Genomic DNA, 21,353 nt, shown 5'->3' on the forward strand with positions numbered 1-21,353 from the left:
CTAAAAGATTGCCTTCTCTATAAATATGCATGATGTAACATTCAAAGATTGAATCAAGAAGAGACCATACTTGATGTAATATATACTGTATGGGCCAATTACATACATGATTTTTAATGCGTGTATTAATAATAATGGATGAATCCCCTTCAACATGTAACTTAGATATAGAAAGTGATTTTACAAGTTCCAAACCAAAATTCAAGGCCAAGGCCTTAGTTTTGTTATTAGTACACTGAGGGGGAGAAGATGATTTTGCTGCAATCACATGACCTTTAAAATCTCTAATGACTATGCCATAGCTAGAGTTTCCTAGATTTCCTCTCAAGGCCCCATCAAAATTGAGTTTGAAAAAACCTTCACTGGAAGGAATCCACTTGGTTTGTGCTCGGATAAGAGGAATCTTGGATGGACACAATGGAGCAGGAAGAAAAGGAAAAAGTAAACCCTTCCACCGATGAATAACATAGCTATCCCAAGGAGAAAAAGTATGTTTACCATTATATTTACTTATTGAAGCAATTAATTATTATTTTGTGATGTGATTAACTATTATTACTTGTGTGCATGTTATTTGAGATGTTTTACTATTAATATTTTACATTTTGCAAGTTTGTTACTATTGGGATGTTGGTACCCATATGGACCCAGTCATTAAAGTTTTAGTGTGGAGTATTAGACCTTATTAAACTAAGGTTCAAAGTAGTTTGAAGAAGTTTGAAATGGTTCAATTTTCTCAAGTAAACTCAAGTGATTCATTTGTTTCAAGGCAGTTTGCCCTACAAGTTCAGAAGTTCAATTTTAGAATTTGAATTCATTTAAGGTACATCATCAAAGATTCTACTACCCTAATTCAAATTCTAACTTCAAATTCATATTTTAGCTCAAAGACATGATTATGGGTGCAAGTTTAATGGTTCATTCTGAGAAGTTTTGATGTATAATCTTTTGGCTTAGGTTCACTGACTCATTTCTAGTTTAGAAAAGAGGTTTGTTAGTTCTCAAGCTCGCAAGTCCACAAGATTAGGCAAGTTTTAAAATGATTTATTCCAACTCATAATAATTCAAAGATGGTCTATATATTGGAAGGCTCAAAGATCAAAGATTATAATGATTGGGTTCAATGGTGGTAGTGTCATGATAATCAGCTACAACATAGTTGGTTCAGCAATTATCGAAGTTCACATTTTGTATGTTATTTTAGTTTTGATCCTTGATAGTCCATCTTGAAAGAGAGGTTTACTAGAATGAGGCTCTTCAATTATCATAAATTGTGGTTCAAATTAGTGTTGAAAGAGTAAGAAAAAATTGCTCATTTAAAGCCAGAAATAAATACATGAAGAAGCAACTATGGTGGCACCAACAAAGAGGTTTATGTATTGCCTTAATCCTAAGGGATTTATTTCTATCCCCATCCAAAACACACTAGGATTTTATTTTTAAAAAAGATTAAAGAAAAAATGAAATCCACTGTCAAAAGGGTTGGTTAAGTCCAAACACATTTGGCCATGTTCGGAGGGGTTTCTATATGAAAAGCACATAAGAATAATTCTACTCAAGATTTCTCATGTTAGTGTAAATAATTAATTATTATTATACTTTACTTAAGTTTACTTAGGTTAATGCATTATTTTATTATTTATTAGTTAGACACTTAGGATTATGCATACTCATATGAGTTGTCTTGTTGACAACACAGGAGTTTGCATAATCATTTGAGTTATCATGTAGACAACATAGTTGTTCACACTCTAATTAAACACATAATGTCTACAACATCTTTTTACATGACACACCTATGTAAGCTTATCCTCTCATCATCGCACTAACTCTATGCTCAATGGAGGATAATCCACTCTTGTGGACATGTGCTTAGTTGTGAGGCTTATCATTTTGCTAACTCCTAGTCATTATAGAGGCATTTATATGCAAGCACTCCTAGTGTGTATGTACATTAATTCAATTTCATATTGTTATTCTGATCATACTTTATTGGTTCATATTGTGCTAGTGCTTGAGCTTCTTGATCTTGGGTGATTTTTCCCTAAGACAAATTCTTACATGGTATTAGAGCCATAGAAGCATCATTTCATAGCCATTGGAGACCATTTTTGCTTCACCTCTCAAAGGCTCACTGATTCAAATCTGGTAAATCTATAGTTATTGGGAGCATCTAGAGCCAAAGAGGACCACACCATTGCATCTAGAGTGTTGATTTTGTAAATTTTGACTATAAATCTGCCTACCTAGGCCATAGTTAAAATTGAGGCAAAAATAATTTTGCAAACTGAAACCCAAAGGCCTGATTTGTGAAATTGGTATGATCATTTTTAGATCTAGGTAATTTATTTTTAGATCTATATTTTATTTCAATCTCTGCATCTTTGCATTTTTTAGATCTGCATTTTGTTTGAAAATTTTTGGCCATCAGGCCCGTAGGAGATATTTTTTGCAGGTGAAGATTAGAGCTTGCAAGTGCAAATCAGATATTGACATCACATTTAGAAGGTCAAAAAACCCCCAAATTGACTTTTCTTTCATCAAAATCAAATATCTAAGGTGAAATCTAGATTCAATTGATTTTTGGAGGTGTGAGGATGGCGATTCAAAAATAATAATTATAGAGGTGATTTTCAAACAGCGATATCTCCCTCATGGACTCCTTTTTCCAAGCAATTTTTTTTGTTTTGGGGTAGAATTTTGTGATCTATTGGTGCAGGATGTTTGAGATCTCTATTCCTAAATTTTTCTACAAATCAAAAATCCCAATTTCTGCAACTTCAAAGGTTTAGTTTGAGCTCATCTGGACACATATTCAAGTTCCATTTTTTTGAAAGTACTTAATTTTTCATCTACTTTCTAGATCTGCAATTAGATAATAGGCTTGTATAGATAGAAATACCACTTTTAGAAATAGATCTTTTTTTGCATTGTATTGCTTTGATAAAACTTCAAAATTGTAGTACATTTGAGCTACAATGATTAGTAACAGATTTGAACTACAAATGGAGGTTGTAAAGAGCCAAATCAGAAGCCCACTTTTGTCCATTTTAACAAGTGGCCTATTGTAAATGCACTACATATAAGTGCCAAAAGCATCATTTTTTTTTTTTTTTTTTTTGGGGGGGGGGGAGGTTCTTTGATTAAGTGAATAGGGGGTGTGTGTCTTGTGTTCTTGTGTCTCGCTTTCTCTCTTGTGCTCTTTTAATTATTTACATCATGGGTTCACCTAAAACTCCACTTTTAACTTCACACAATTATACTACATGGAAAGATATTGTATGGAGTAGACCAATGGAAAAAGGTTTAAATCTATATGTTGATGGTACCATTGTAAAACCCATTGATGTTGTGGCACAAGTTGATTGGCAAGTTAAAGACAACCAAGATTTAGGAATTATTAGGAGTTGTGTTCATAGAGATCACTTCTTCCATATTTCTAGCTTTAAGGATGCTAAGGGCGCTTGGGAGAAACTTGAAGGTTCATATGTTAAGGTGGATGAGGAAAAGGGATTCCAAATTGAGGATGATCTACTTCTATTGGATCCTAGGAATTTTGACACAATTCAGGACTATGTCAACAAAGTCAATGAATTGAGAGCACTACTTAAGGATTGTGGTAATCCCATGAAGGATAATAGATTGATTCATCACATCTTGAAGAGGCTACCTTTAGAGTATGCATCTTTTGTTTCGAGTTACAGCACTCACAAGTTGACCATGGGAAGTGCCTTCACTAAGCCTTCATTTGATGCATTTGCAAAAATGTTGATGTTAGAACAATCAAAGTTGATAGATATGGGAATTCTCAAGTCCTCCAAATCTATGGCATTAGTGGCTAGTAATGAGAACTAAACAAATCAGGGCAACAAAAGTTTCACCACTAGCAAGAAAAAGTGATGGAAGCCAAAATCACAATCAAAGACAAAACAATCTTCCTCCTCGCAACAAGGCAATTCTTCTTCCAACAAGAAGGGAAACAAAAATAAGAAGGATAAACTATTTTGTGCATATTGCAAGTAAACAAATCATGATGAGCATCATTGCAAGACTAAGAGAATAGATGAGCTAGAAAATTTACTTAGGAAGAACAAAATCAATGTGCCACATGCTTCCAAGCATTCAAATCCATCCACTTCAAAGGGAAAAGGGAGAGCATTTATGGCAAGTTTGAGTTCTTCAAGAGAATGGATTCTTGACTCGGGTGCCTCACATCATATGGGTTCTTTAAAAGGACACTTATCTTCATTGAAGCAATCCAAGGTACCTCACATCTTTGTAGGGAATGATACACTAGTGGAAGTTTAAGGGAAAGGACAAGTTGAGATGGAAAATGGAGAGTTCAAAGATGTTCTCTATGTTCCTAACCTTAGCACTAATCTCCTTCCAATTTACCAAATCATCACTATGGAGGTGGCAATAAAGTTGAGTTCCTTCCTAATTTAGTAATCGTGTGAAATCTTAAGGATGATTCATTGTTTACAGTGAGTAAAGTCAATCATGACACATGATTTTATTCTTTCTCCCACTTTGTACCTTAAGTCTCCTTCACATGCCTTGTTGAAACATTCACAATCAAAAATAAATTATGGCATGAGTAGTATGGACATCTTGCCTTCCACTATCTTCATCAACTTAGCTCAAAAAATATGGTCAAAGGTCTACCTACAATCAAATTTTCTATAGGTGAATGTTCAACTTGTTAAACGGATATGCATCCAAAAGAGAAGTTTGACAAAGGGAAGTCTTAGAGAGCATTAGTTGTTCTTGGGTTGGTTCACACAATTCTAGTAGGCCCTTTTTCAGTGACATCAGTTAGCAAGGGTCGCTATGTCCTCACTTTCATTGATGACTTTTCATGCTACACATGGGTCTACTTTCTTAATCACAAGAATGAAGTGTTTGATAAGTTTCTAGCCTTCAAGAGTCATGTTGAGAAGCAATCAAGTAAAGCCATCAAGGTTCTTCATATGGACAATGAAACTAGATATGTGAACTCAAGACTTAGAGACTTTTTTGAACTTGAGGGTATTGATCTTCAGAATTCATTAGCATTTAGTCCACAAAAGACAAGTGTTTCAGCAATGAGGATTAGAACTCTTAAGTCAATAGCAAGTTGCATGATTCAAGCGAAGTCTCTTGATCCATCACTTGAAGTTGAAGCTATAAGCAGTGCCAATCACATCCTTAATAGGTCTCCTCATAATGTTTGAGATGGAATAACTCCTTTTGAAGCATGGTGTAGAAGAAAACTAGTTGTTAAACACTTTAGAGTTTTTGGTTGTCCAGCATGGGCACACATATCTTCATAGGAATGCAAGGCACCACGACCAAGGCCTTGTACTTTCATTGGATATGATAAAAGTGTTAAGGTATATAGACTTATGGATCCTAAGACTCATGAGATATTCATAAAGAGGAATGTTCACTTTGAGGAAAATTCACCTAGCATATCCTCTAATCCTCTCCATACTTCATACATTATGGAAACTGGTAGTGACAATAGTGATAGTGATTCAATAGGTTCACTTGTGGGGGATCCTATTGACAAATGCAAGATGAGGTCACAACATTAGATAATTCCACATGCATACATTGCTACAGTGATAGGTCCATGTAATTCAATATAGTTGGGCACACCTTGTCTTCTGGTTCCAACATCAAGGAATGACTACATAAAAAATATTTTAGGTTTGTTTGTGGATTCCTACATAGCATATTTGGGAGACATCATTGAAGATATATATCTTATCTTTGATGAAGAAGATCCTTCTTCAGTTGTTGTGAGGGAACACTTTAATCCTTTTGTCCATTCTCTATATGATCAATCTTACAAGGTTGATATGATTGTGAATCCTTATGTATAGCAGTTGCGGGAGGTCTCTTTATCATTCAAGGAGATAGTTGGTTCTTTTGGATATGTTCTACATTCATCCTTGCTAGAACTACACTTGTTCTTTTTAGTAGTGTTGGAAGGGGTGATCGTCAGTATTGAAATAGGATTAGTTGAGTAGGTTTCAGAGACACCATTCATCTTTAGGATTCTTTCTATACATTGGGAAAGCATCTCATATGTACCTATGACATTATTTCTTCCTAAAGGGAGGAAAATTATTCAACAATCATGGATCAACTTTGACATTCATCTTGGAGCAACTATCACTGATCGACATTCTACATTGGGGGGGAACTACCTTGTCTTATTTCTTCTTTCTTCTTCTCTCTTATGGGGGGACTTTTTCCTCTTACGAGTTTTTGTCCTTCTCATACTTCTCTATTGTATATACATGATGTATGGTGTAATCGGGGGGTCTTAATCATTCCATCCATCCATGCATCTTGTTTTTTCATCTCTCTTTTTGGGGGAGGGTTTTTCCCATAGGTTTTCCCTCTTTCTCCATTTTTAGAGAGATTGCATTGCATTTGTACATGGGTACCTAACATGGCCTAGTAGCTGGGACCCATCATACATTTTCATTATAACTTTTGTGAGCTTAAGTGCATTCCCCAAAGTTGCACTTAATGGAGGTGTTCATGTAAATAATTAATTATTATTACATTTTACTTAAGTTTACTTAGGTTAATGCATTATTTTATTATTTATTAGTTAGACATCTATGAGTATGTGTTGGATCTAATTGAAAAGATCACTATTGAAGAAAGAAGATCATTTGCAAAGAGGGAGATTGTTGATAAATAATGTTTTCAATCATTGTTTTGTCACTAATGTCAAACCTGCTATTTGCTGGAATGACAATTGCTTATAAGATCCAAGTACTATCACTAAGTTGATTGATGAAGAGGATTTAATCAATAAGATGTAACAAAATCACCTAAGGGAAAGGTTATGTTATGGTTTTGCAATGAAGTACAAGGATTAGTTAAGACAATGGTAAAATGATGTATTGACAGTATACTTGAAGATACAAATGTTGGCTACACTTAGAAACTTTGGAAGAATAAGTTGTAACAAAGTTATCTACAAAGCTTGGCTAAGTTCATTAGTGTGTCTCAAGCAAGCTAGTTCATGCCAAGCATATTATCAGTAAGTGTTGAGCAAATGCAAAATCTAGTGTGTGACGAGTAAAATAGAAGGAGCTGAGCAAGCTCACGTGCCGAGCATGTAATAGGTGTCAAGTATCAATAAAATTTAGTTGATGTTGAGTGAATCCACAATAGGTGTCGAGCGTCAGTAAAACACAATAGATGTCAAGCATCAGTAAAATGTAGTTGGTGCCGAGTAACATAGTATGTGTCAAGCATCAGGATTTCAATAGTGTTGAGCTATTGTATTATTTGAAAAGTCAAAGATTCACTAGATCTAAGCTAATAAATTTGTTACCTTGAATTTTGTGAACTAGATGGAGGATAAGGATGATGAACCAGTGGCACAAAATTTTAGGTAAACCATTTTTGAGTGAATTCAGGAGGATTTTTTACGATGTTTCTAGAAAGAACAAGATATGGGGTAGATTCATTGAATCTTACCTATCCATTTGAACTAAAATTAAAAGTGAGAAGATTAAGAGAAGGAAATTTTTCCAGACTTCTATTTACAAATTTACAGGTCAAGAAGTAAGAGTAGTTGAGTTGCCAAGTTGCGAAGTGGTTGTTAAGATGTCAAGATAAAGGCATTAAGAGAAAGGAAGAACAGAGTATAGAGACTCTACTTTGATAGGTGACCATAGAGGAGATTGCACTAGTATATCAAGCATGGAGACTCAAGGAGAAAAAGCTTGAAAGGAGCACAAGCTATCAGAGCTACAGTAACTGAAAGCTAGGCAATGTTATGAGCTGAAGTGAGATCTGAAATCTACAAGTTAAGTTGTGAGCTGTATCAGATTGAAAGCCCTTGTTGTTACTCTCTAACAATTTTATCAATTAGGGTAAAATCCTATGGACTAGGTTGGTTTAATATCCATTTGTAAATCCTTTAATAGGGTGGCATTCCAAATGAATGTTCTAAAGTCCTCTAACTAGGCCCACTTCTAACAGGGTGGTTAAATCCTATAACCAGGTCACATTTAACAATGTGTTGTAGCCTTTAATAGGGCAGGCCTTTCACAAGGCATCACTTCAGAAGAGTGAGAATTGAGTAGTATGTTACTGGTGATTTTTCCCAAATTGGGTTTCCACATCTACTGATTTAGTTTGAAGGTACTAGAAGCAGGAAGATCAAGATGTCTAAGAGAGAAGTTCCCAAGCTCAACAGAGATAACTTCACTACATGGAAAAAGTTAATGAAGCTGTATTTTGGATTAATAAGTGACCATGCACAAACCTCAATTGAAGTAGAACATGTGGATCCAGTTGTTCCAACTGCAGAAGATATGAAGAAGAAGAAGGAGTACAATCAGGCAATGTTGGAGATTGCCTCTGCCCTCAACTATGCTAAATTTGATGACATCAAGGGATGTGTCTCTACATTCAAAATATAGAAATCCTTGACTGATATTTATGGAGGAGATCAAAATGTTCAAAGAGAAAAAAGAGAAAGCCTCAGAGGAAAGTTTGATGACATGAAAATGGAGGAAGGTGAGAACGTTGCTCAATATGCCCCTAGAAAGAAAGAAGTAGTAAGTGCAATAAGAAGTTTGGGAGGTCATTTAGATGATGACATTGTTAATAGAAAATTCCTAAGAACTTTTCTCCCCATCTATGCTATTAGAGTATTAGCCATCCAAGAGTTAAGATGTGTACCAAGAAACCAGCTAACACTTGAAGGTATAGTGGGAAGACTCACTACATTTGAATTGTCAAACTTTGATAACTACAAACCTGAGAACCTTGAATCCACTTTCAAGGCCAAGCTATCAATGAAAGATACTGAGCAAGTGAAACCAAAGAAGAAGAAAAAAAAAGGTAAACTATGCATCCAATGATAGCAGCACATATGAAGAAGATGTGGAACAATTGGAGGCACTACTAGCCAAAATATTTCATAGAGGTAAACAAAAAAATTAAAGGTAAGTTGTCCATCATATATTTTAATTGCAATGAATTAGGACATATAGCTACAAGATGCACACAGAAAAAGAACTATAGAGAAGGCAACAAGAACAAGAACAAAAGAGAATATGATAGCAGAGATTACAAAGACAAAGGCAAAAAGTGCTACATTATTGAAGAAGAGGATTCTGATGAAAATGATGATGAGGTGGTCTATGTTGCCATGAAGGATGAGTCAGATGAAGATGAAACAACAACACTGGTAACCTATGTGAAAAAGAATGACAAATGGATCATAGATAGTGGATTCTCACATCACATGATAGGAGACAAAAGTAAATTTGTTACCTTAACTCAGTATGATGGAAATAGTGTTAGATTTGGTAATGATGCTCCATGTTTAATCAAAGGAAAAGGTTCTATTAAACTTATAAAAAAAAATTCATGTGATAATGCATATTATGTTGAAGGATTGAACTACAATCTACTGAGTGTGTCACAATTAGGCAATGTAAACAAAATAGCCAAAATCTATGATATTGGTGGAAATATGACAAGAAAAGGAGAACAAACTAGGAGTAATCTATTTTACCTAGATATGGAAGATGCATCATGTTTTGTGTTAGATTTGATGATGTGTGATAAAGGCATAAAAGGTTATATCATGTCAACTTTGACAATTTGATTAGCATTAGCAAAATGAAGAAAGTCAAAGGTTTTCCTAAATTGAAGAAGCCTAAAAATACATTTTGCAAACAATGTCAACTAGGAAAGATGACCCAGTCAAGTTTCAAGAGCAAAACCTACACTTCCAAAAAAGTATTAGAGTTAGTCCATACAGATTTGTGTGGCCCAATAGAAGTGCAAAGCTACAAAGGAGACAGATATATAATGTTGTTTGTGGATGACTACTCTACAATAATGACTGCCATGTTTTTAAAGAAAAAATCTAATGCATTTCAAATGTTTAAGTGGTATTTAGCCAAGGTTGAGAAGGAAATAGGAAAGAGTCTAAAGTGCCTAAGATCAGATAGAGGAGGAGAGTTCAAATCAAAAGAATTTGAGACATTTTGCAATGAAAAAGGAATCAAGAGGCAAACATCAGCACCAAGAACTCCACCCTAGAATGACATTACAGAAAGAAGGAATAGATCAGTAATAGACTATGCCAGAACATTAATGATGGAAAAAAATGTTTCTCTAAAGTACTAGAGAGAAGCTATAAGTATAGTTGTCTACACCCTGAATCGAGTAAAAGTCAAGAAAGGTACAAATGCTACACCTTTTGAACTTTGAAGCTAAAAGGCCAAACATGGAAGTAAGGAAAGAACCAAGGCTATCCAAGTATGTGAGAAGACATCACCCTACAGAAAAAATCATTCAAGACAAGGAAGCCAAACCGATTACCAGGAATAGATTAATGAATGAATCATGTCTATTGAGCAAGATTGAGCCTAAAATAGTAAAAGATGCACTGCAAGATGATAATTGGAATAAAACTATGGAAGAAGAGATAGATCAGATAGAGAAGAACAAAACCTAGACCTTAGTTCCAAGACAAGTTGATAAAAATGTGATTGGTACCAAATGGGTATTGAGGAACAAGCTAGTGAGAATGGTGAGATCACAAGAAATAAAAATGTGATTGGTACCAAATGGGTATTTAGGAAAAAGCTAGTGAGAATGGTGAGATCACAAGAAATAAAGCCAGACTAGTCTACAAAGGTTATGAACAAGAAAAAGGACTAGACTATGGGGAAAAATTTGCCCCTATTGCAAGGATGGAAGGAGTAAGAACATACCTGCTTATGCTGTCTTCCAAATGGATGTAAAGTCTGCTTTTCTAAATGGTATACTGGAAGAGGAAGTCTGTATAGAACAACCAAAGGGATTTTTTGATGACAACAATGAAAATATGGTTTGCAAACTGCATAAAGCACTCTATGGTTTGAAGCAAGCACCTAGAGCATGGTATGAGAGATTGCACAAATATCTAGTGAAGATAGGATTTAAGAGAATAAATGATAATAGAAACCTATATATCAATGCAGAAAAAGGTAAAGACATTTTGATATCTAAAATATTTTTTGATGATATAATATTTGGAGGAAAATATTCCCTATGCAAAGACTTTGCTAATCAAATGAAACATGAGTTTGAGATGTCAATGTTTGGAGAAATCAAATTCTTTGTTGGATTGCAAGTACATCAATTGAAATATAGCATATTTATGATCCAATCAAAATATATCAAGGAGATACTCAAGACATTTGGGTTAGAAGATTCAAAACTAGTCAATACACCAATGCTAACAGGACATAAGTTATCCAAGAATGATGAGTTAGCTGTAATAAATTAGATAATGTACAAATTAGTGATTGGAAAGTTACAATATGTTGTGCATAGTAGACTAAACATTACATTAGCTATTGGAATAGTGGCAAGATTTTTTTCAAACCCAAGAGAAAATCATCTTATTGCAGTAAAAAGAATATTGAGGTACCTAAAAGGAATTGATGGCTTTGGATTATATTACAAGAGGAGTGAAAAGTTTGAATTAAAAGCCTACACTGATGTAGACTGGGGAGGCAATATTGATGATAGAAAAAGCACTAGTGGAGGAGCACTTTTCCTAGGCAAAAGATTAGTCACTTGGACCAGAAAAAAGAAAAGTTATATCTCACAGTCCACAGTAGAAACTGGGTATGTCATTGCTACTATCAACTGCACCAATATTGTATGGATCAAGCACATATTGAAAGGTATGAAGGAAGAGGTAACTAAACCTTTGATACTTTATTGTGATAATACAAGTGCCATCAACATATCAAAGAATCTTGTGTTGCATGCCAAAACAAAGCACATTGCAATTAAGTATCACTATGTAAGAGAATTGGTGGAAGACAAGCAAGTGAGGATGGAATATTTCAGTTCAAAGGAACAAATTGCTGACATCTTCACAAAAGCACTACCTAAAGATGAACTTGAGTATCTTATAGGTAAGTTAGGGGTGATACCCCTAACCAAGGCTATTTGAACAATAGCAAGACTGTCTTGCATCAAATGAGTTGATTGTTGAAATGTTATAAATTGATGCAGAGGATACTTACTTTAGCTTTTTTCCTAAAGTAATCAAAGTACTAAAATTCCAAACAAGTCACAAGAAAGGTGATAGAGGGAGAAATTGGAGTTCCTGCAAATGCTACACTTGCATGATAAGATGCTGAAATAATATGTTTTTGGCATTATTGTCAAAGAGGGTGGAAGAGAAGAAGCTGATCAATAGAATCAATTGGACAAAGGGAGAAGTAGCTAAACTGATCAAAAGAAAGATATGATACTAGAATAGCAAAAATTGATCAATGCATGCAGAGGGAGAAATAATGTGCAAAGGAAGAAATAGCAGTTAAGAGGAAGAGCAGAATTGATCAAAGTGGAAAAGAGGGAGTCGTATAGAAATTGGCCAGACATGTAGAGGGAGAAATGTGTAAAAGGAAAATAGTAAAAGACAAGAAAAGAAATAGCAACTTAGAGGTAGAAAATAGTCAAGAATCAATCAGAGAGGAAGTAGAACAAAAAGAGAAGACAATGTATCAGCAAAGAGGAAGATGTGAAAGTTGATGAAAATAGCAATAGTAATAGTTTTCTTTTTGGCATTTGACTTATGGTTTTGACCTAGTTAGCATTTTGGTAACTTGGTTGATCAGCTTGGTTTTCCATCAATGCCAAAGAGGGAGATTGTTGGAATCTAATTGAAAAGATCACTATTGAAGAAAGAAGATTGTTTTCAAAGAGGGAGATTGTTGATAAAGAATGTTTTCAATCATTGTTTTGTCACTGATGTCAAACCTACTATTTACTGAAATGGCAATTGCTTATAAGATCTAAGTACTATCACTTAGTTGATTGATGAAGAGGATTTAATCAATAAGATCTAACAAAAGCACCTAAGGGAAAGGTTGAGTTAAGGTTTTGTAATGAAGTATAAGGATCAATTAAGAGAATGGTAAAATGATGTATTGACAGTATACTTGAAGATACAGATGTTGTCTACACTTAGAAATTCTAGAAGAATAAGTTGTAATGAAGCTATCTTCAAAGCTTGACTAAGTTCATTAGTGTGTGCTGAGCAAGCTAGTTCATGCTAAGCAAATTATCAGTAATTGCCAAGCAAATAAAAAATCTAGTGTGTGCCAAGTAAAATAGAAGGAGTCGAGCAAGCTCAGGTGTTGAGCATATAATAGGTGTCAAGCATTAGTAAAATTTAGTTGATGCTGAGTGAATCCATAATAGGTACCGAGCATTAGTAAAATATAGTAGATATCGAGCGTCAGTAAAATGTAATTGGTGTTGAGTAACACAGTATGTGTCAAGCATTAGGATTTCAATAGTGCCAAGCTACTGCATTATTTAAAAAGTCAAAGATTCACTAGATCTAAGTCGACAAGTTTGTTACCTTGAAATTTGTGAACTAGATGGAGGATAAGGATGATGAGTTGGTGGCACAAAATTTTAGGTCAACCATTTTTGAGCAAATTTGTGAGGATTTTTCATGATGTTTCTTGAAGGAACAAGATATGGGGTAGATTCATTGAATCCTACCTAATCTATTTGAACTGAAATTAAAAGCGAGAAGATTAAGAGTAGGAAAGTTTTCTAGACCTCTATTTAAGGAGTTATAGGTCAAGAAGCAAGAGTAGCTGAGTTGCCAAGTTGCAAAGTGGTTGGTAAGATGTCAAGGTGAAGGCATTGAGAGAAAGGAAGAATAGAGTACACAGACTCTTCTTTGATAGGTGACCATAGAGGAGATTATACTAGTATATCGAGCATGGAGACTCAAGGAGACAAAGCTTGAAAGGAGGACAAGCTATCAGAGCTGCAGTGACTAAAAGCCAGGCAATGTTATGAGTTGAAGTGAGATCTAAAATTTGCAAGTTAAGTTGTGAGTTGTATCAAATTGAAAGCCCTTGTTGTTACTCTCTAACAATTGTATCATTTAGGGTAAAATCCTATGGACTTAGGTTGGTTTAACAGCCATTTGTAAATCCTTTAATAGGGTGGCATTCCAAGTGAATGTTCTAAAGTCCTCTAACTAGCCCCACTTCTAATAGGGTGGTTAAATCCTTTAACTAGGTCACATTTAATAGTGTGTTGTAGCCTTTAATAGGGTAGGCCTTTCATAAGGCATCACTTCAAAAGAGTGAGAATTGAGTAGCATGTTACTGGTATTTTTTCCTAAATTGGGTTTATACATAAATCACTATGTTATGTGTTGATTTCTCATCTGTTATTCTTGCATGTTGATTTTACAGTAACTTGCTAAGTAGGAAAGTTTAAGCTTGGATGCATGAATAGTCTAATGGGCTAACTATATTTAGTGAAAAAAAATTATTAGGACATTTGAACCTTGAATAACTAATTCACCCCCCTCCCCCCCCCAGTTATTCTAAAGAATTTCTAACAATATACGTACTCATATGAGTTGTCTTGTTGACAACACAGAAGCTAGCATCTCTAATTTAGCACATGGTGTCTACAACATAGGAGTTTGCATAATCATCAGAGTTGTCATGTAGACAACACAGTTGTTCACACTCTAATTAAGCACATAGTGTCTAAAATATCTTTTTATGTGACACACCTATGTAATCTTATTCTCTCATTATCACACTAACTTATGTGCTCAATGGAGGATAACCCACTCTTGGTGGACATGTGCTTAGTTGTAAGGCTTATTGTTTTGCTAACTCCTATTCATTCTAGAGGCCTTTATATAAAGGGAATCCTAGTGTGTATTTACATCAATTCAATTTCATATTTTTATTCTAATCATACTTTATTGGTCCATATTGTGCTAGTGCTTGAGCTTCTTGATCTTGGGTGATTTTGCCCTAAGGAAAATTCTTATAGCTCACATAGTTATCAGTTGACACTTAGATCAATTGGTGCACGCCCTCAATGTTGGTGATTAACATGGTTCTTTGATTCTAATTTGTATGAATAAGACATATAGGCATCTCAAAGTGACTGTTCAAACTATTAATTATTTTAGTATTTAGCGAGCATGAGATCATCACAGTCAGTTTTTGTGAAGATGTTAATGCAAAAATATTATCCATCACATTAGTTTTTTTCAGAACTAAGAGAACAATATTGAGTAGGCCACATGGATTGATGTGATGAAGCACATGTATTTGTGATAAATTCATTGTCAAAGCACAAAAGAAGCAATCAAGATTTTTGGTCAATGCATATGATGGAAAGATGATGACAGTGTTAATAAATCTAGAAGCCTGCCACCTATTTAACATCATTTCAATGTCTGGGGGAGAAAATTTTTGTGATCTCTCTCATGAAAAGAATTTTGGATGTCAGTGATAGTGTGAATTTATTTAGGTGGATCAAGAAAAAGTTCATGTGCATTACCCATAGCTCTCAACCTAATATGTGAAATCATGTGGAAAGCATGTGAAACATTTGACACAATGCATCTATACATAGAAGGAAGGCTCCACACCCAAAGATAAGTGTTCATGGTCTTCTAATATAGATTATCAATGAGGATTCTCTATAGTGGTTTCTTTCTTTCAAGCAGTTGCGAAGGTTTATTTCACTCTTCTGAAACATGGCTTTTTTTTAATGAAGACAAAAGACAAAGATACAAGCAATGTCAGTGCTTTCATGATAGTCAAATGTGCACTTTGGTTTTGGTTTTTCCACATAAGGGTAACTTCTATAGATAATTTCACTTGATCAATGAAGTTGTCCAAAAGTGAAGATGTTTTTATAGCGATGAAGGGAATTGGAAGATGTCATTCTTTGTTTACATACAATTTCCTTTCCAACATGTTAATGAGAATTCAAGAATTCTCCTCCATATGCAATGTGTCCATGAAGCATAAACAAGTTCAACTTCATTGATAATGAGAATCAATTATAAAAAAATGAATATAAATAATATAAGTTTGAATTAATGTAGGGACACATCGAAACTTAAGAAACTTTCAAAGAATTTTTTGAGAGCCACCTGTCAACATAGGAAGGAACATGCTATAGGAGCATTATGTTTATAATGTTATGAATGTGGTTTCATAAGAGAGGGGGATTAATTGGGGAATATTCCTTCCCAAAATTCAATTTTTAAAACTAAATCATATACTACCAAGAACGGGTTAAGGATAAAAGGAAAAAGAGAAGAGCTTTTGAGGGTTTCAATTTTTCTAAATTTTTCTTAGGGGGAGACTTTAAGTGACAATAGAATTAGGGGCTATAAATATAGGGAGAGAAGGAAGATATTTCTTTTTCTAGATAGTGGTTTTTGTAGGTATCAAATAGAAAAGTTAGTTTTATTTTGTTGTGTTCAAAGGAGTATTTTAATACACCAGAACTTTGAGTTGGTGTTTTAAATCTCTAATCAATGTTGATCTTTGTATTGTATTGGTTATCTTTGAATTTAGTTTGATACATATGATTGCTATCATGATTATATTCTAGACTTTGTTCTTTAATTATTTCTATGTTTGGAAATGACCATTCATCTTTTCCTCTATGTTTGTTATGCAATGCAGCATTCAAGTGAATAAACTTTGTGCCATTTACTATTTATTTCCTTTCAGTCAGATTAGTTTTTTCACATCTGTGTCATGTTTATGGATAGATGTTTGTAAACCTTTTGTGCTTTCTAGTTAAAAGCATACATATTTGTATTTCTATGAATTCATTGTAAATCATACACGGGGAGCTATACCTGGATAAATTTAGAGGGCACTTACACTTTTCAATAGAAAAGTGACCCAACTGTTAGTGCATATTCAATTTTTGTATCTAGGCTTTTGGGGTTATTTCATTTTATTTTTCTTTGGAGGACAATTTGTTCACTAACATGGGACAATGGACTACAAATTTTATGTTATAGAGATATTGCTCTAGAGATCAAGCTACTTAATGATTAGATCTAAGTTGTTTTAAGTTTTTAAAAGTTCAAATTGTGCATCTAGACCTGAGGATAATTAATTCACCCTCCCTCCTCCTCAGTTATTCTAAATCATTCTAACATAGGGAACCTAGTGTATCTCCTTTCATCTAATTTTTGGATTAGCTTTGGATTTGGTGGCTTAATAGCTTCATTCCTAATCAATTGAACACCACTAACCTTTGATTCAATCTTTTTCTCAGTTGCAGTTGAACTAGATGCAATTTTTCTTCAACTGGGATTTGATCTCAAAACTCTTCTTCACTTGACCACAACATCAACACTCACAATTAACTTAAAATGTTGACAATATGTACACAAATCTCACAAAAATGTTCAACAATGCTCAAAAATTGCTCAAGATCAATTCACTCTTTGAAAAATTGAAAGCAATGTGATCAAAATGAACGAAAAAACTTGATAAATATGACAAAAATTAAATTTTAGGTCCTCATTAATGCTTTGTACCTTTGGTGGTTGTATTATAGCTATCTTGTCCAATACTCCATCACTCAGTAGTAAGACTCCTAAATTCCTTCAACTTGGCCATTACCAGAAGTCAGTCTTATACTGACAATTATGCTCAGTCACTTAATAGTTTCAAACTTCAATACTCACACTCGTTCATCACTAACTTTTAAACTCTACATCAAAACATTCACTGAGTTCAAACCTTAAATCTGTCATAATGTATCTAATGATATGCTCATTTATGTTGATCTCTAAGTCCAAGTTTCCTATTAGTGTCTAGCACTTAGTCATTTCAAAGGCAACATTGGTCAGTCATCACTACGACTAAGCTAGCATACGTGCCAAGAAAAAAAATGGAGACCAAGCGAAGCAAAGGTTAACTTATTCCAAGTAAATCAATATATGTAGAGCCTATAGAAGTCGAGTGACTATATGAATGTTAGTTATGACTGAGTGTCAAAACATTTAATTACTGAGTAAACCAATTTTGGCATATGAGTTTGTAATGGCACTAACACTTATGTAAATTCTTTTAGCCAACTTCTATGTGGAATTTAATGATTGTAGAGATAGTCAAGGAGTATATTACACATTTTGGTAGAAGGAATTAATCCCAAGAAAAGTAGATTGACCAATCAAAAAATTAGAAGGGTAAAATGGTAAAAGGATGAAATGTAGATCATTGATTAAGATCTAGAACTTTCTATGATTATCTATTTAAGAAGGGTTCTAAGCCTAAATCATTTTGATGTGGATGAAAATGATGATGGTAAAGAAGTGAAGGTGAGAAGAAGAGAAATACAAAGCAAGGAAGGCTAAGTCAGATCTAGGAGATCAAACAAAGAAACTTAGAAGTGAAGGACATAATAGAGCATATAAGATAAGGAGATCAAATTGAGATATTGAATAGAGGATATCTATAAATAGCTTGTAAAGAAAACTAAAGGATCAAGTGATGAATCAATTTTGATAGATTGAGTCAGGGAAAATATCTTAATAGAGTGGTTTTAACATACCTTATTTAAATCTCCTAATTGATTCCTTACTTCATTGTAAGTGTAGAAGTAATTGATCAAGGTATTACCTAACATTCTTGTAAAGCTTTTAATAGAGCAAACCCCTCATGGATTAGATAATCAAAAGTCATCAATTTGTAGCCCTAATAGGAAAATTTTGTTATTATTGTAGTAAATATTTGTGGGTTTCGTCCCCACCCCAGTTTTACCTTCATCTTGGAGGGTTTTTGGGTTACCAAAATCTTTTGTATTAAGTGTTTATGTTTTCATGGATGTCATGCTTAGATAGATTTCAATTTCAACATTACAAGTTTATGATTATATGGAATGAGATCCAAGATATGAGATGGATTAGGAGTGAATGTAATTAACTTGAGATTTTTTGTTTAATAGTGAAAAGTCTTATTGATCCTAATTCATCTCCCCCCCCCCCCCCCCCCCCACTCCCTCACAGTATCTTGTTTTCCAATAAGACTTCCAAAAATTTGGACATTCATGATTTCAATATTAGGAAATGATGTATGATTTAGCAATTTTAAATACAACTCTATACATACCTCTTTATTTAGTTTGTGGTGTTTGAATCACCTAATCCATTGGATTGGGCGATCACAACTTCATCATTTGTACTCTTGCCTCCATCAGATTTCTTCTTCTAGATTTGATTCATCTGGCTTCTCACCTCTTCAACATTGCCTTTTCTTTTCCATTATTCTCTTCATTATTGGATGTTGGTGTTTAGTTTATATAGTCTTTTCTTAGGTGATTGACCTTCTAACAATTAAAATATACTAGACCAAAGCTTCTCTAGTTTTGTGATCTTCCTCTAAGGTGTGTTCTTGCACAATTTGTTGCTATATGTCAATACTTTCCACATAATTGAAAATTGACCTAAGTATTGAAATCCTAATTTATAGCATTGCCTTACCTAGTTGCATTTCCTTGACCTTTGGGTGTCTAATTGTGTTTTACATTAGATCTGCAATCTTGTGCCTTGTGACATACTTATGACATGTGTAGCAACAACCTTCAAATCTAGATGCAATTGGTATCTTTGATGTACTCTCATATGCTTGATGTCCATGCCTATTGCAATTAAAACAATATCTATTGAATTTAGGTTGTGAACTTACCAGTTTTTCTTCTACAAACATTTGTGGTATGACCTAGATTTCCACAATGATAACATGTAGGCTTCTTGTTATTTAGTTTTGTTTTCCTTTGTTCTTCATCTTTTGATGACTCTCCTTGCTTGATAGATGATATGAACTTGGTATAGCCTAATCAACTAGTAGCATGAATTATTCTTTGTGATTTTAAATGTTCATCAAGTTATCTCATGGCCTATCCAAATATGTTCATTATTTCAATAATTTCTTTTTCAGCTCTCAATTCATTTTTTTAGTTGATTATTCTTTGATCTTGTATTTACAATCTCTTCCACCTTCCTTGATATTTCATGATTGGCACTTAATAGCCGATTGACCATGTCAAATTGATTGTGTGTTAGCCTTTGTACTTTATTGATCCTTTCATCAAGTCTTGTAGCCATTTACCTCTTGTCTTCATCATTCATTACCTTATCTTATTTAACCTTTTTATTTTGTCCAGTGACTTCACATAGTCTTACTAAATGTATTTCATGTTTTCTCTTTAGTTCTCTTATTCTTCTTTCAAAATGTTATTTTCCTCCAATAGATGTACTATTACTACATCAGTTTCATATGATCTTCCTTCATCATATAAATCCTCAATGCTTTCTTCCTGGTATTGTGTGTCATTTTTTTGGATTGCCATCTCCTTCCTTCTCTTCAAGGATTTATTTAGTTCCTTCTTTGTAGCCTTAACTTGTTCCAATGCAAGTTGCAAATCAAGTTTTTGATTCGTAATCACCTTTCCCAATTTTTAGGGTTCTATCTCTAAGATATTTGACTCTCAAGTGGTTAGACTTCTTATTTAGAGAACATAGCTCTTATACCATTTTTGAAAATCTAATGGGAAAGAGAGATGTTGAGAGGGGGTGGTGAATTGGGATCTCTAAAAACTTTTATCACTTTGAACATAAACCATATTCAAACTTAATTCACCATGTACCTCAACCTTAACCATAACCATGCATCATCATGTAATAACATGTAATATTAGATCTAACAACTACTTGCATGAATGAAACACATAAACAAGTAATCAACACATAACATAGGATTTGGTAATGCAGAAATGCTCCAAGGTGAAGGTAAAACTATGGTGGGGATGGCATCTACAAAATATTCACTACTACAATAAGAAAGTGCGTGTTAGGGCTACAATTTTGATCACTTCTAATGATCTACCTTGTGAGGGCTCTTCTATATTAAAATATAATAAAACTATTAAGTATACCTTGATTGAAGGATTTTTACATCACAATAAAGTGAGCACTCTATTAGGAGATTTACAATAGGCCTGTTAGGACCACTCTATTAAGAGATTCACCTAATACACTTGTTAGAATGTAATAGTATCTTGATCCTTTGGTTTGCACTAGAATGCTAATAATAGATCTTATGTTTCTAAATTATAATCACCTCTCTATAACTGATTTGCAATAACTCCTCACTATACTACTTAGTCTCCTTACTCCTTCACAACATTTAACTCCATTGATTCACGTTCAGCTTCGCATGCATGAATTCCTCTCGCTCATAACAATATTTTCTATCTTGAAGCCCTTCTTAAATAGTTATCTTTAAAAACTTATGGATCTTGATCAATGGTCTAGATTCATCCTTATTGTCACTTAGTCTTGTTAGAAATAGGAAATACTAAGAGGGGGGTGAATCAATATTTCATAAACTTTTTCCCAAAATTGGATATCTTTAATAACTTTATAAGTTGCATAAGAAAGTAAACTAACTATGTTGAATAGTAAACATAACCATAAAAAAATAACTCATAATACTATA

This window comes from Cupressus sempervirens, chromosome 2 (assembly GCF_028749045.1).
Source record: "Cupressus sempervirens isolate cs-2001-9-10 chromosome 2, ASM2874904v1, whole genome shotgun sequence".
Taxonomy (NCBI): Eukaryota; Viridiplantae; Streptophyta; class Pinopsida; order Cupressales; family Cupressaceae; genus Cupressus; species Cupressus sempervirens.